This window comes from Crinia signifera, chromosome 7 (genome assembly GCF_055691185.1).
Source record: "Crinia signifera chromosome 7, ASM5569118v1, whole genome shotgun sequence".
Classification (NCBI taxonomy): Eukaryota; Metazoa; Chordata; class Amphibia; order Anura; family Myobatrachidae; genus Crinia; species Crinia signifera.
In genome coordinates this window covers 59770600-59787213 of record NC_139223.1, presented here as the reverse complement: position 1 = coordinate 59787213, position 16614 = coordinate 59770600, and positions in this window count along the sequence as shown.

The window sequence follows — 16614 nt, the reverse complement described above, 5'->3', positions numbered from 1 at the left end:
GGAAGATTAGAAGTTCAGTTTTAGCCATGTTTAGTTTCAGGAAGCGTTGGGTCATCCAGGCTGAGATGGCCGTGAGGCATTCGGAGACCTTGGACAGGAGTGATGGGGATAGGTCGGGGGAGGAGAGATAGATTAGGGTATCATCAGCATAAAGGTGGTAATGAAAACCATAGGAGCTGATGAGGGTGCCCAGAGAGGTGGTGTAGAGGGAGAAGAGGAGAGGGCCAAGGACTGACCCATGGGGAACACCGACTGGCTGCAGGGTAGTAGGAGAGGAGGAGCTCGGAGTGGAGATGGAGAAGGAGCGATCGGAGAGGTATGAGGTGAACCAGGAGAAGACCGTGCCAGTGATGCCAAAAGAGCGGAGGGTGTTGAGCAGGAGAGGGTGGTCAACAGTGTCAAAGGCTGCCGACAGATCAAGCTGGATGAGGATAGAGAAGAGGCCTTTGGATTTAGCCGATAGTAAATCGTTAGTGACTTTGGTCAGGGCAGTTTCAGTGGAATGTAAAGGGCGGAACCCGGATTGAAGGGGGTCTAGAATGGAGTTAGCAGTAAGGTGGCTTAGGAGACGATTATAGGTCAGACGTTCTAGGAGCTTGGAGGCAAAAGGGAGGAGGGAGATGGGCCTGTAGTTGGATAGAGAGTTGGGGTCCAGATTTGTTTTTTTGAGAATTGGGGAGACAAGAGCGTGTTTGAAGGAGGAAGGGAAGATCCCAGAGGATAGGGAAAGATTAAAGAGGTGAGCCAGGTGAGAGCAGACTGACGGACTGAGACGACGGATAATATTGGAGGGGATAGGATCAAGCGGGCAGGTGGAGGGAGAAGCTGATTGAAGGATAGAGTGGACTTCAGCAGCAGTGGTGGGGTAAAATGAGGACAGGGGTTGGAAGGAGGGGAGTGGAGATGTAGGAGGGGAGGAGGGAGAGGGTGAGGTCATGGCAGCAGTGATGGCAGTCCTGAGAGAGGAGATTTTGGTTGAAAAGTAGGTAGCAAAATCAGCGGCTACGATGGAGGACGGAAGAGCTGGAGGAGGGGGGGAGAGCAAGGAATTGAAGGTGGCGAAGAGCCTGCGGGGATTGGATGATTGGGAAAGGATGAGGGACTTAAAGTAGGATTCCTTGGCCAGAGCAAGGGCAGAGCTGAAGGAGGAAAGAATGAATTTGAAATGGAGATAATTCGCAAGGGAGCGTGATTTCTTCCAGAAGCGCTCAGCAGTGCGAGAGCACTTTTTAAGGAATCGGGTGATAGGCGAGTGCCACGGTTGGGGGTTGGAGCATCGAAGGGGGATAGAGGAGGGAGGGCAGGCAGAGTCCAATGCCGAAGATAGGGTGTCATTATAGAGGGCGGTGGCGAGGTTCGGGCAGGACATGAGGGCGATTGGGGCGAGAAGAGGACACAGCGTGTTTGAGAAGGCAGCAAGATCAAGTGTGTTGACGTTATGCCGTGAGACAATGCGCTTGGGAGGGGGGGTGGGAGAGGGGGAAGCAGTGAGGGAGAAGGAGATGAGGTGATGGTCAGAAAGAGGAAAAGCCGAGATAGTGTAGTCAGTAAGGGAACAAGAGCGAGAGAAGACGAGATCGAGGGAGTGTCCTTGGATGTGGGTGGGAGAGGTAGTCCACTGAGATAGGCCAAGAGAGGAGCAGAGAGAGAGGAGTTTGGAGGTGCCAGGATCAGCGGGGTTATCCAAGGGGATGTTAAAGTCACCAAGAAGGACAGATGGCAGGTCAGAGGAGAGGAAGTGTGGAAGCCAGGCGGCAAAGTTGTCAAGAAATTGGGAGATAGGGCCAGGGGGGCGGTAGATTGCGGCGACACGGAGGTGGTAGGGGTAGTATAGACGGATAGAATGAGACTCAAAGGAGGAGAAAAGGAGAGAGGGTTCAGGGTGAATGACACTGTAGGTGCATGAGGCTGAGAGGAGAAAACCCACGCCGCCACCTTGGCGACCGTCAGGCCTGGGAGTGTGAAAGAAAGAGAGGCCACCGTGGGAGAGAGCAGCTGGAGAGACAGAATCAGAGGTGGAGAGCCAGGTCTCGGTGATAGCAAGGAGGTGGAATGCTCTAGAGATGAATAGGTCATGGATGGCAGGGAGTTTGTTGCAGATGGATCTGGCATTCCATAGTGCACAGGAAAGAGGGGGGGTGGGTTGTGTATTTATGTGGATAAGGTTTTTGGGATTGCAGAAGCGAGGGGGGGTCGTTGGGAGGGTGCGGGTGCGAGTGGCCAGGATAGGGATGGGATGGGAGGGGGGAGGAGCGGTTGGAGAAAGTGAAGTTGAGAGATTAACAGCCATGAGGACCAGAGGTGAGAGGGTAGGTTAGTGAAAGCAGACAGAGGGATTTGGGGGGACAGACGGCGTCTGTAGTAGATTTGCGAGGATGTGGTAGAAAACAGAGTGAGAGAGAAGGTAACAGGCAAGGAACTGCTGTCAGAGAGGAGACAAGTGGGTAAAATCAGGTTGATTGAGTAATCCAATTAAGTATGAAACAACAAGTGAGAGGATGAAGGGAACAGAGAAGGTCAGAAGTGAGGCAAATGTGAGCAGGCGTGAAGAGGGAAACAGAGTGCAATAAATGTGTGGCAAATATAAGAGAAAATAATAGTGAATGAGTAAAATGAAATACAATGTTGGAAAAAATATAGATAAAATTAATTAAATGTCAAAATTGAGCAACAGGTTACAATAGGATAGAAAGAAGATGAATATTTTACAAAAAAATAGAATATGAAGATTTAGACTGTGTTCAAACTCACCTTTTTCAGTATTCTAACTCACCTGCTTCAGTTTCCAACTCACAAGTCACTTAAGTAATCAAGCTTCACTTTAGTCTGCAAGCTTCCCTCTCAATGAGCACGCCAAGGTGATTGAGAGGAATGGGACGATTTCTGGGAGTATCGGGGAAAATGCAGGCATGCCCAGGCATTTTAGGGGAAGGAGTGTGACGCCAGCTCTGGCACCGTTCAGCCTGTTTCTATAGTAGCCGCCGAGTAAGTTCTGGACACAGACTGCACATACTGTAAAAATCATTGGATGGTGAGCAGTTTCCGAATGTTTTTTCAGCTAATCTCAGGCCAGCGATATTTTTGCCAGCCCTGCTAAGGAATTCCCAGGCTTGCATGGGTGGGATTTCACTGTGGCGGGGCAGCGTATAACTGATCGCAGAGCTCCGTAAATTAGCAGCCCAGCTATACATCTATATTTCTATATTGCTTTCATTAATATATTAGAAACATTTCCAATACATCAATAAAACATGACATTACTGTATTTGAATAATGTGAGTAAGTATAGTATAACAACTAGAGGTACAAATATCAGTCTGTAGTATGTAGCGCGTGAACAGGGGGGAGGCCAATGTGTTTTTTGGTACTTCCTCACCTTTGTGTCCACAGCTTACGCCACTTACGTTAGCCGCTTTCACAATAGCACCATTGTCCCCTCGCAGGCTCAGTGTCTCGCCTCGCTCGGCACAACTTTATTAAGGGTAATAGATGGTGGGGTGGACCCAGGGTGGTGCGGGTTACGCTACGTAATTTCCGTAGCATAAGCTGTGGCTGCAAAGATGAGGAAGTACCGCTTTTTTTTTCTATGGGGACCAGTGTGTTTATATTTTTCCTGTGGGATCAATGTATGTTCTTTTTTCCCATTGAGGATGAGAATGGGACGCGTGCTCATGTAAGATGCTTGCGCGCTCCATTGCTGTGAATATGGCATGCAAACATCTCATGCACGGGTGTTTCTTGGCTAACGGCGCGCCAAGGCATTTTACTGCAGTGCGAAGGGAGAACTGATAAGTGTGGCTCCATCTGCATGTTTTTTTCCTGTTGGGCCAAGGTGCCTATTCATTTTTTGGGGGGGGGACGGACGGACATCCATTCGCAGGCTAGCATGCGGGCCCAAAATCATGATTTCTACAGTGCTCACAAATCTAGGTCAGCCTGGGCTGACTCAGACTTGCGGCGGCCAGGTCCGAGAATTGGGCGGCAGATGATGTCCGGTGACATCAGCCGCACACCCCTTGAAGGCAGGTGCATGCTCTTGTTCGCATGGGGACAGGGGCGGATCCAGGATAAAATGACAGGGGGGGCACCATGATAAAAAAGGGTTTGGGTGGGGGAGGGGCGGTGTTAGTGGTGCCAGTGTACATGCTAAGAGAGCGGCAGGAGAGGGTGGGAATGGAATTAAAAATAGGCCCTGGCATTTAAAGTACGCAGGCCCACCATGGCGACAAGTGAAGGATGTAGTTGTGCGCGCGCCAAAGGCGCGCTCCGGAAAAGGGTGTGTGGCCACTCAACAGGGGGCGTGTCAACACCATATACAACTTCTACACATTATGCAACAAAATACTAGACCCCATTATAGTTGCCCCTTACACATGATGCCAAATGGAATGAGCCAAAATTGACATAATGCCACATGGATTGAGCCAAAATTCACATAATGCCACATGGATTGAGCCAAATTTTACATAATGCCACATGGATTGAGTCAAAATTTACATAATAACACACACGGATTGAGCCAAAATTCAAATTATGTCACATGGATTGAGTCAAAATTTAAATAATAACACACACGGATTGAGCCAAAATTCACATAATGCCACATGGATTGTGTCAAAATTCACATAATGCCACATGGATTGAGCCAAAATTTACATAATAACACACACGGATTGAGCCAAATTTCACATAATTCCAAATGGATTTTGTCAAAATTCACATAATGCCACACGGATTGAGCCAAATGCATAAAATGCCATACAGATTTAGCCAAAATTCATATAATGCCACATGGATTGAGCCAAAATTCACATAATGCCACATGGATTGAGCCAAAATTCACATACCGTGTTTCCCTGATAATAAGACACTGTCTTATTTTTTTTTTTCAGTCCAAAAACACCAAAGGGCTTATTTTTTGGGTAGGGCTTATTTTAGCTCCTCAGTCCTTCTTTTAGCTACATCATGCTACCTTATACTTTAAGAACAACTGCCGCTTTCCTTTCCTTCTGCATTTTTCAGCCACTCAGCCTTTCCTCCGCCGCCGCTCTGTCACTCCGCTCCCATCTGTGAACAGACGCCACTCAGTCCTTGAGGTGTGCAGTGACGTCACATGCACAATGCATCCCTGGGACTGCTGATGCCAGCAGAGGCTTCAGCGGTACCAGGGCTGCTACCGTAGCAGCAGCATCCATTTCATGCGGGTGGGTGGGGGGGTTTAGCGGAGCTGGGAGTTTAATACAGGGACTGGGCAAAATGGGGATTAAGCTAGGGCTTTTTTTCGGGGTAGGGCTTATTTTGGACCGTTGTCCAGAAATAAGGGTAGGGCTTATTATTGGGGGTAGGTCTTATTATCAGGGAAACAGGGTAATGCCACACGGATTGAGCCAAAATTCACATAATGCCACACGGATTGGGAAAAATTCACATAATGCCACACGGATTGAGCCAAAATTCTCATAATGCCACATGGATTGAGCCAAAATTCACATAATGCCACATGGATTGAGCCAGAATTCACATAATGCCACACAGATTAAGCCAAAATTCACAATACACTTCATAAACAGGGACATTGTCCACCAAAGGCTCGCATTAAACATTTACACCATAATGTCCATTACACGTTAAGTTACACGCCATTATGTCCATTATGTGTTATGCCAAACACCATAATGCCTATTAAAAATTATGCTACATAAGTGCTGCTTCTCTACATGCTCATTGCCAAGGGTTCCATGCTCATTGCCAGAGGTTCCATGCTCATTGCCATGTGGGATTACATGCTCATTGCCAAGGGGGAATACATGCTCATGGTAAATGGGGGACAGCCGCCGCCAGGCAGAAGTGATAGCCACTGACAGTGGCAGAGCCTGGCTGTATTCAGAGCACTGCAGGTCCCGGCTATTTGAAATAATACCCCTTTCACACCAGAAAATGCATTCCCAGGTTGGCCCCTTTTACACCAGCCTAGTCCCTGCATTTTCTGGTGTGAGGGGGAGAGAAAACCACCCCTCCCCCCTTTAACCAGTTATCTCATTTAACCGGCTATATCTTCGGAACCAACTGACCCATTTACATGAGACAAGTATTATATTGAAGAACTTTTGAGTGGGCTTTGAATGATTTTGGTCCAGTGAAACTGGAACGTTTGGTTCCAGAGTAATCTGCCCTCAAAGAACATGAACAGCCATGAAATTCCATTTCAAAAATAAAAAAATCAGTTTACACACAATATCTCTGGAACCGATTGACCGATTTGGACCAGCCTGGTATCATATTGAAGGCCCAGCGACGATTTGGAATTGAATGAAATCAACCACAAGCTTCTGTGATGCCAGGGTGGGAACAGGCAGCCGTGGGAACCGGGTGGGGGTCGAAATTGACGGGTCCCATATTATCCTATAGGGAAAAAACGTTACAGATTTGCCAGGTGATATCTCCGGTTCCCGGGGGGCTAGAGACACGGGGCTTGGCTCGTTGGAAAGCCCTGGTCCCCAGCTACAAAATAAATGACAGGGGGGGCACGTGCCCAGGTGCCCCCCCCCTGAATCCGCCACTGCATGGGGACACCCAGCATTTGGTACTTATATGTTAGTTGGGCGCCCACTGAGCTATTTGCTTAGTTTTCCGCGCCCCCTCTCGCATGTCAGAATATGTGCATGCGCAGACCTTAAACATTGGTCACCCGTGCGAACATGCCGGCTACCGATTGGACTAGAATGATGGCCAATGTGTGTTCTTTCTTTTCCTGTGAGGGCCAGTGAGAGATGTATGCATGCATAGGGTATTTGCTGCATTCTTAATTTGGAAGAAAAGTCAGTCGAAGTTGCTATTGCTAGATAAACCTGGCAGATTGATTATTGACAGTGATGCATAACCATACTTTATAACGAGGGGCTTGAAGCCGTCTAGTGCAGAAGTTCAGATTTAATGGTTGATTGGATGATCTATTAGTTTGCAGTTGTCCGTATCACACATATTTCACAGACTCCACAACACTTTTGTTGGTAAGCTGCTCAATCAGAGGTCTGTCACTAAGGGGCCAAAAGGGAGGGGTAATTCTGTCTAGGAAAAAAAAAACATTTTGTATCCCAATTGCACACTGAGTGAGAAAATAACTACATATTAATCAGATAATACAGAGATCTTGGTTGCATATATCTGCAGATATAGGGCTAAGCCCCCAGGCCATACGTCAAGGCCTCTCTGTCACTGGGGGTCCCTAATACTGGGTATGGGTCTGGGGTGTGGGCCCCCAACATGCCGACACAGGCTGAGTACCCCAGGGCAGCACACAAATGAAAATTAGTAAGGGTTAATAAGAAGCACAAAGTGCTATGTAGGGAAGTGAAGGTGTGATTAAAATACAAAATATATACAATGTGATAGGAAAAATAAGTGTTAATAAAGTGTTAGGGTGTGCTAACCTGGAGCAAACCAGCCCTACCAACACAGGGGGCACCACACTCCCAAACCCATCCCATTAGCAATAACATATATGTCTGGGCTTAATAGCCCAGTGTAAGGCCACATGATAATGGCGTATAATGTCTGAGAGCCAGCTTACCTGGAGATACCCCTGGCTTCTCCAATGGCACTCAGGTGTCAGCAATGGCACTCAGGTGTCAGGAGCTATTAAGCCCAGACGGATTCAGTATTGAATCCCGGCGGTCGGGATCCCGGCGTTCAGAATCCCGACGCCGGAATCCCGACAGCCGAAATGCCGACAAGGGGGGGACGTGGATCGCCCCCCCTTGCGGGCTCGCTGCGCTCGCCACGCAGCGGGCCCGGTGCCTCGCTACGCTCGGCACACTAATTTATTCTCCCTCCAGGGGTGTCGTGGACACCCCAGGAGGGAGAATGTGTCGGCATTTCGGCGGTCGGGATTCCGGCGTCGGGATTCTGAACGCCGGGATCCCGACCGCCGGGATTTTAACTGCATCCCAGCCCAGACATATATGTTATTGTCTATGGGATGGGTCTTGGAATGTGGTGCCCCCTGTGTTGGTAGGGCTGGTTTGCTCCAGGTTAGCACACCCTAACACTTTATTAACTCTTATTTTTCCTATCACATTGTATATATTTTGTATGTTATTCCCACCTTCACTTCCCTACATAGCACTTTGTGCTTCTTATTAACCCTTACTAATTTTCATTTGTGTGCTGCCCTGGGGTACTCAGCTTGTGTCGGCATGTTGGGGGCCCACACCCCAGACCCATACCCAGTATTAGGGACCCCCAGTGACAGAGAGGCCTTGATGTACGGCCTGGGGGCTTAGCCCTATATCTGCAGATATATGCAACCAAGATCTCTGTATTGTCTGATTAATATGTAGTTATTTTCTCACTCAGTATGCAATTGGGATACAAAATGTTTTTTTTTCCTATTTCACAGACTTCTCTCCCCACCCCCATCCTGCCACCCAATACACAGTCAGGCATAAGTGTGATAATCAGTATAAGTCTGTATTAACGTACATGCGTCAATCCTCTTTTTGGGTATGTGCAGAGCAATTCACATAACTTACACTACACACTGCCACAGTACTCAACCTGCATCTGCATTTAGCTCATCATTTGCAGCTCCACGCGTACTATTCTTAGTTAGTGTGCAGCCAGGGGGACGCACCCAAGAACCCATTAACAAGCAAACTTTTAGCGATTGCTTTGACAGGATACCTGTGCATCAAGGCAAAGATGAACATGGGCACATCTGTATATTGCCCCTCGGTCCTCCTCACTCTTCTCCCCTATCCTATATACCTCTTCTGCCTCCTTTCTTTCCCATTCTTCCAGCTCATCACTGAGCTATAAGAGTTATAGCTGCCCTAGGCTTATAGAGAAGTGTCCGATGCCTCCCCCCACCATTATCATTTTTTTTACCTACATGCTCATTGCCAGGGGTTACGTGCTCATTGCTAGGGAGTTTTTTGCTTTTTGCCAGGGGGTTACATGCTCATTGCCAGGGGTGCAGTCCTGCAGGTGGGACAGCGGAATAGTGCCCAACATCGGGCAGAATGCATGACACCCATTATGACATTTGATACCACACCCCTCCATTACTACATATATAAAACAACAGAGCAGGAATATGATGATAGCATAGTACAAAAACACCAATAAATAACTGAGATAAGTAATATACGTACTTGCAGACAATATAGATATTCTTATCTGTATGTAGTTCCACTCACAAGTAACTGAAATCAGGATCAAGCAGGTGTGGATTGGGACGGAACCCCAGCATGGCAAATTTCTTAAAGCAGCTCTATGGGACATGGGGCAGAATGTACTAATCAAGGGCCTGATTCAGAGTTGATCACAAATGCAAAATGTTTCTTAAATGGACAAAACAGGTGGGGCAGATGTAACATGTGCAGAGAGAGTTAGATTTGGGTGAGATATTTTGTTTCTGTGCAGGGTAAATACAGGGCCAGCACCACCACTAGGCAGCTTTAGGCATTTGCCTAGGGCGCCGGCCACTGGAGGGCAGAAGTTAGGAGCAGATGTCCCCCCCCTGGATGGGATGGAGGTGAGCAGCAACTCACTCACTCGCAGCTTGAATCAGGCCCCATTTGTGGTACATCACAACACACATCACATTGATACCAATCAAATATGTACTAACATAGTGTGCTTAGTGTCCCAAAGTAACGCTCTTGCAGAAATAAGAGCTGCCCTTTGTGTATCCGTCACTTCTGGGTTTTGACCCCAGGAGTCCTGGGAGGGATCTGATTAGATCCCTCTCAGAGCAGAATGTGAATATACAATTATTATTTGATGTAATACAAGAAGTAGTTATAAAATAATCACCATCCTACAAGTGTATTTAAGAAATAACAATATCCAAGGAAAAAGCTTAAACTTAGCTGCTTGTGAAAATATTCTAAATGCAGTTTGTAATTGTGCTTAGGGTTCTTCTTTTTTTTTTTTTTAAGAAATATTTGGTACTTGTGTATTATCTGGGTGCCCGATTTTATCATTGGATGTCACTACTAAGGCATGCGATGCAATGCGATTTTTCATTGTAGAGACCAGATTCTTAATTTTATAGTCACCCATGGGTGATTTCATACCCCCACTATCCAACTACGCATGGAGTTTATTTTATATAGTGTGGCGAGCGCAGCGTGCCCCGCCAGGGGACTCGGATTACTTTACATGTATTCTGCGTCGCCTCGCGGGGATCGCTGCGCTCGCCACACTATATAAAATCAACTCCATGCGTTGTTGGATAGTGGGGGTATGAAATCTCCCATGGGTGACTATACAATTAAAAATTGGGTCTTTACAATGAAAAATTGCATCACTTGAATTGTATGCCACTATATTGCATGCGATGCGATGCAATGCAATGAAAAAATCGGGCGCCCAGATATTACACAAGTACCAAATATTTTATTTTGAAGAAAAATAATTTTATATTACAGATCATTCAAATCACAAGGATTCTATTTTTTCAAACACTATTTATTGTGTTATTGCACCACAAATAATTACAATATAATTTCAATGTTCAATCAAATAATAAGCAAAATGACATACATACATATGTTTGGCAATAAGATGACATTCCGACAACTTAATTTTGCTAAGGCCGAGGATATAGTGTAATAATTAAGGGTAGACACTCAGAAATATCAGTTTTCTTGCTGTCGGGATAAACAATATGCAATTATGAATTCAATTTACATTAAAATACATTAAGATTAATCGATCCAGTTATCTACAAATAACAGAATGTCAATGAATAGTAACGGAAAAGAAAATAAAAAAAATAAAAGAGAGGGGGGTGGGGGCATCCAAGGCCATAGGAACCAATCCCTTAACTCTCTCCCAGGGAAAGCTATGATAAAAGGTTATTATATAGTAAAGAGTATTTAATTCCAAATTCTCCGCTGTTCATACAGTACCACAGGTATTATATGGTACTATCATAACGGAAAAGACGCAATACCATTTTGAAAATCGGGATTGAGCAAAAAAAAACCCCTCTAAAAACAATGCTCCTGATGGGCCGCTAGGTGGTAAAAATAAATATAAGTATAAATGGCACTATAATGGAAACTATTGAGGAGGAAAAAGCATAAGCATATACTTACTTTAAATAATATGTCCCACCTGTACCTTGTTAAAACCCTTGGTATATTTGGATGTTTTTATCATGTCCCCCCTTTCCCTTTTCTGCTCTAAACTATACATATTAAGATCTTTTAGTCTTTCCTGGTACGTTTTGTGATGTAGGCCATGCACCATTTTAGTTGCGCTTCTTTGTACAGTCTCTAATGTATTTATATCCTTCTGGAAATATGGCCTCCAGAATTGAACACAGTTCTCTAGATGAGATTGTACCAATGACCAGTGGCATTATTACTTCTTTCTACTGCTGATTCCTCTCCCTATGCAACCAAGCATCTAACTTGACTTCTTCATTGCTTTTTCCTCCTCAATAGTTTCCATTATAGTGCCATTTATATTATATTTAGTCTTTGGGTTTTTGAGACCCAAGTGCATGATTTTGCATTTTTTTTTGCATTAAACTGCAGTTGCCATGCTCTTGACCATTCCTCTAATCTACCTAGATCACCAATTATTTATTTTATCCCTTCTGGTGTGTATACTCTGTTGCATACCTTTGTGTCATCTGCAAAAAGGCATATCTTACCCCCAATTTCATTTGCAATGTCACCAATAAAGATATTAAAAACCACTGGTCCAAGTACAGATCCCTGGGGTAATCCACTGGTAACCTTTCCCTCCTGTGACTGCACTTCATTTACTACAACTCCCTGTTTTCTGTCCTGCAACCAAGATCTTATACATTCAACCATCTTAGAATCCAAACCCAAGCTTTCAAGTCTGCGATGTGTGACAGTGCAAAAGCCTTACTAAAACCTAGATATGCTACATCGACAGACCCCCTTGATCTATTACTTTAGTCACCCAGTCCAAAAAGTCAATAAGGTTTGTTTGACATGATGTCCTCGCCCCCAGTAAACCCATGCTGCCCATGGATTCTGTAAATTGCTGGTTTTGAGATATTCTACAACTCTTTGTTTTAAGTGTTCCCATCAATTTCCTAACTACTGATGTAAGGCTCACGGGTCAGTAGTTGCTCATCTCTTCCTTGCTTCCACCTTTGTGCAGTGGGACTATATTTGCTATTTTCCAGTCCTCTGGGATTACTAGAGTCTGGTTGAATAATTCTGTTAATGGTTTTACCAGCTCCCCTTTAATCTCTTTTAGAATCCTTGAATGTATCCCACTTTCTCCTCTGTAAATGTACTTGTTTCTCCCTCATTTTTCTGAATGTACTTGCAACTTAACTTTGGTCTCTTCTCATCTCTTTCAGCAGTGAATACTGAGCAGAAATAATAGTTAATATGATCTGCTATTACATTGTCTTCCTCAAGAAGACTTCCACTCTTTGGCCTTTATTCAGATCTGATCGCAGTACAAATTTGTTTGGAAAATGGGCAAAACCATGTGCACTGCAGGTGGGGCAGATGTAACATGTGCAGAGAGAGTTAGAATTGTGTGAGTTATTTTGTTTCTGTGCATGGTAAATAATGGCTGCATTATTTTTACACTGCAATTTAGATTTCAGTTTCAACACACCCCACCCAAATTTAACTTTCTCGGCCCCACCTGCAGTTCACATGGTTTTGCCTATTTTCCAAACAAATTTGTACTGCAATAAGGGCCTTTTTCTTTAGTCTTATTACTCCACTTGGTTTCTCCTTTCACTTATATACCTAAAACAAGTTTTCCCCCCTTTACCCACTGACTGGGCAATTTTCTCCTCAGCCTCTGCTTTTGCACATCTGATTACCTTCTTCGCCTACTTCTGTCTAAAAATATACACCTCTTTGTGTTCATTATTCTGTGTCTGCTTATAATTTCTAAAGGCCAACTTTTTTGCTTTCACAATACTTGCTACTACTTTCGCAAATCACACTGGCTTCCTTTTCCTTGTGTTTTTACTAACTCTTTTGACACAAAGTTCTGTTGCTTTTAGTTTTGTACTTTTTAATTTTTCCTACTTCTCCTGCACTCCATCCAAGTTCCTCCAATCTGACAAAGAATCCCTTACAGAGTTTCCCATCTCTACAAAATCAGCCTTCCTAAAATCTAACACCTTTGTTTTTGTGTGTGATGAGTCAGTCTCTGTCTTTTTTTCTGAACCATACTGGTTGATAGTCCTGGATCCCAGGATTTCACCCACATTTACGTCAGATTTTCTGTCACCATTTGTAAGTATTAAGTCTAATATTGAGTCCTTACGAGTGGGCTTCCTCACCAATTGCTGGAGGGATGCTCCTTGCAAGGAATTCAGTATGTCCCTACTTCTGGTGGAACTTGCAACAGGCAGCTCCCAGTTTACATCAGGTAGATTAAAGCCTCCCATTATTATAACCTCTCCTTTAATGCCATTTTATTGATGTCCTGCACTAGGCTCTTGACAAGTTCCTCTTCCTGACCTGGTGGTCTTTAGATCACCCCTATACGAAGAATCACCTTCTGTTTCTTTTCTTTTTTTAATACTTTTTGTTTGGATTTTTGTATTTCGATTGTAACAAACAATGCATTAAGGCGTTGTACAGTATCAAGTCATTGTTACAATGTGAATTAGATTAAAGTTCAAAAGTGTAAGGAAATATTATACATTATTTACAATTGAATGGCAGATTGATATAATTATATTAAAATATAATACCTTTGCTTAAAAATAAATGGTGTGGTCTCACGATTCATTTTATCATTAGAGTAACTGATATACTTCGAGACCTTATTCTTGCTATCGATACTTGGAATGACAGTATGTCGTCACTCAAATTGAAAAATGCTCTGGTTTCTGCAATATCTGTTATCCATGAAGTGTAAAGAGACGTTATCTAAATAGACTTGCACTGCATCTTTTTTAATAGAAAATGGGGGGGGGGGGGGGGTGTGAATGAAGGAAAAGGGGAACACAAGAGGAGACAGACAGGGGGTAAGACAGGTTGTATTGAAAACTCTAGTAAGTTCCCATATCATAGACATTATGAAGAACAGGTAAGAATTATATGAAGGATTCGCACCATTATTTCTTAGATTTATCTTTACAACACCCTTCTCTTTTTCTTTTTTTTTCAAGTTGTAAGTTGGCGTTGAAGGTACCATGTGGTGTTCTCAAATAGTTTTTGGATATAAGATTGGGTCTCTTCATCAAAGCTCAATAACACCGTCTTCCATTTCTTATAAAACCTAATCACACCTTGTTCTATATTTTGTAAAGTGTCTTTCATATAGAATAATATCTAACAAAACTCGTTGATATTCCACAATGGAAGGGAATTGCTTGACTAGCCAGTATTTTAGTATAAATTTTTTGGCTAATGTTAACATGAGCAGGGACAATAGATTTTTTGTGAGGACCCAAATCCCATTCTTTTAAGTACAGGAATAGACATGGTATGGGAAGGGTAGTAAGTTGTACATGAAATACATTGTTTAAATAATTGATAAATTTATGCCAAAAGACCTTGATTTTTCCACATTCCCAGAAATCGGACTGAGGAGAGACGCAGAGATATTTCATACTCTGCGCCTCTTCTCAGAATGATTCTATTGGCCGCCTAGCGGCCAATCAGGAGCCAAGAAAGTCGGCTCATCCTCATCCTGAGAAGAGGCGCAGAGTATGAAATATCTCTGCGTCTCTCCTCAGTCCGATGCGGAGAATGCGGGGAGCGCCGGCAGCATGAAGAATACCTGGACTACGGCGGACCAAGAGAAGACATCTTCACCACAGGACCAGGTGAGTAGGATTTCCTTCCACAGCTCCACCATGGATTACTTCGGACCCGGACACCGCCATGGACCTGGAGGACGACACGGACCGCCGACATGGACCTGGAGGACGACACAGGACACCGGACACCAGGACAGAGGGCTACCTATGGGATCAAGATAGGTAAGTATCAGTATGTGTGTGTTATGTATGTATTAAAGTTTTATTTTTCTAATGTGTCAGTGTGTATTTATTGTACTATTTTTATTACTGTGGAACTACAAGTGCCAGCGGGCCCTTTAACGCCCCGCAGGCTGGGACTTGTGGTTCTCCAAGTCCCAGTTTGCGGGGGAGGCTTGCTGGGACTCATAGTTCCACAGTTTTAAACAATAGTTTTTCATCTATTCTTTTACACAGAATCAGCCCGGTGGCCACCGCACAGGGCCACCGGGGACAGCACCAGGCTTCAGCCTGGTCAGGTAAGTCCTGGAGGGGGGGGACCCCTTTATTGGGGGGGGGTCCCCACTCCCCCAGGGCCCCTGGCCAGGCTGACTGGTCGGTAGGATGAATGTTTTGGCCGCGGGACCTTATATAATAAGTGTCCCCCGGCTGTGACATTACCCTGCTGGCTGGTTTGGCCTGGGGCTGGTTCTTAAAATACGGGGGACCCCTAGTCATTTTGTCCCCCGTATTTTGGGAACCAGCCCCGGACCTGGAGCCTGGGGCTGGTTGTTAAATATCGGGGAACCCCTATTTGTCGGGTTCCCTGATTTTTAATTACCGGCCCCGGCTCTTTCAGCCTGGTGCTGGTTACAGCTGTGGGGGGGGGGACCCCACGCTGTTTTTTTAAATTATTTATTTATTTTTCTATTTTTTTTTACACTGCAGCCTGCACGGATCTGACTGATCCGTGCAGGCTTAAAGCAAATATACGACAGGGAAATCAAGGTGTATTTTCCTGCCGTATTTTCGTGGCTGTTTCACGCCAATTAGCAGCCGTATTATCAATACGGCTGCTTAGTAAATCAGGAACCACCATTCTTTTGAATGGTGATTCCTGTCGTATTCTATCGATGGTGTAGACATTCGTATTTGTAAATACAAATACGAATGTTCCATCTTTAGGAATAGGAATTGCTGTATTTTTGGGATAGTAAATCCCGAAAATACAAATGTGTAAAAAATAGGTGTATTTCTGCCTATGAATACACCTATTTTTTATGAATTCATATTAGTAAATTTCCCCCATTATGTTTTTCCTTTATTTCTCCTCTGTTTCTATGGTCACCGAAAGGGCCTCAGTTTTTCTTAAATACTTTGTATTAAGGTAGTCTTTATGCTTTTTTTTCCTATATATTGCTACCCCTCCTTTGATTCTTCCCATTCCGTCCTTCCTAAATAAAGTATATCCTGGTCTAGCTATGTCCCAGCCATAATTTTCCTTGCAACATTACTCTGTAATAGCCAAAATATCCAGTTCATCCCTTGTCATTATTGCAATTAGTTCTGAGATTTTATTTCCTAAGCTCTTAAGGCCCCCATACACTAGCCGATTTTGGTCAGATTTCAGCCAGATCAGTCGGATCTGGCCGAAATCGGACCAAAATCGGCTAGTTTTGATGTCCCCTCAGATCCGATGCGCGGTCCCGTGCGCATCGGATCTGCGTCGGGTGGTCGGACCTGCTGCACGTCAGACCACCCGACTTGGGACCTAGTGGGGCGGCGCGGCGGTGGAGGGAGCAGGGGGGGGGCTGGGGACGCTGCGGGGGACACAGGCGGCATAGAGCCGGGCAGGGGGAGCCGGGAGCTGGCAGTACTGAATAAAAAAAAAAAGCCCATAC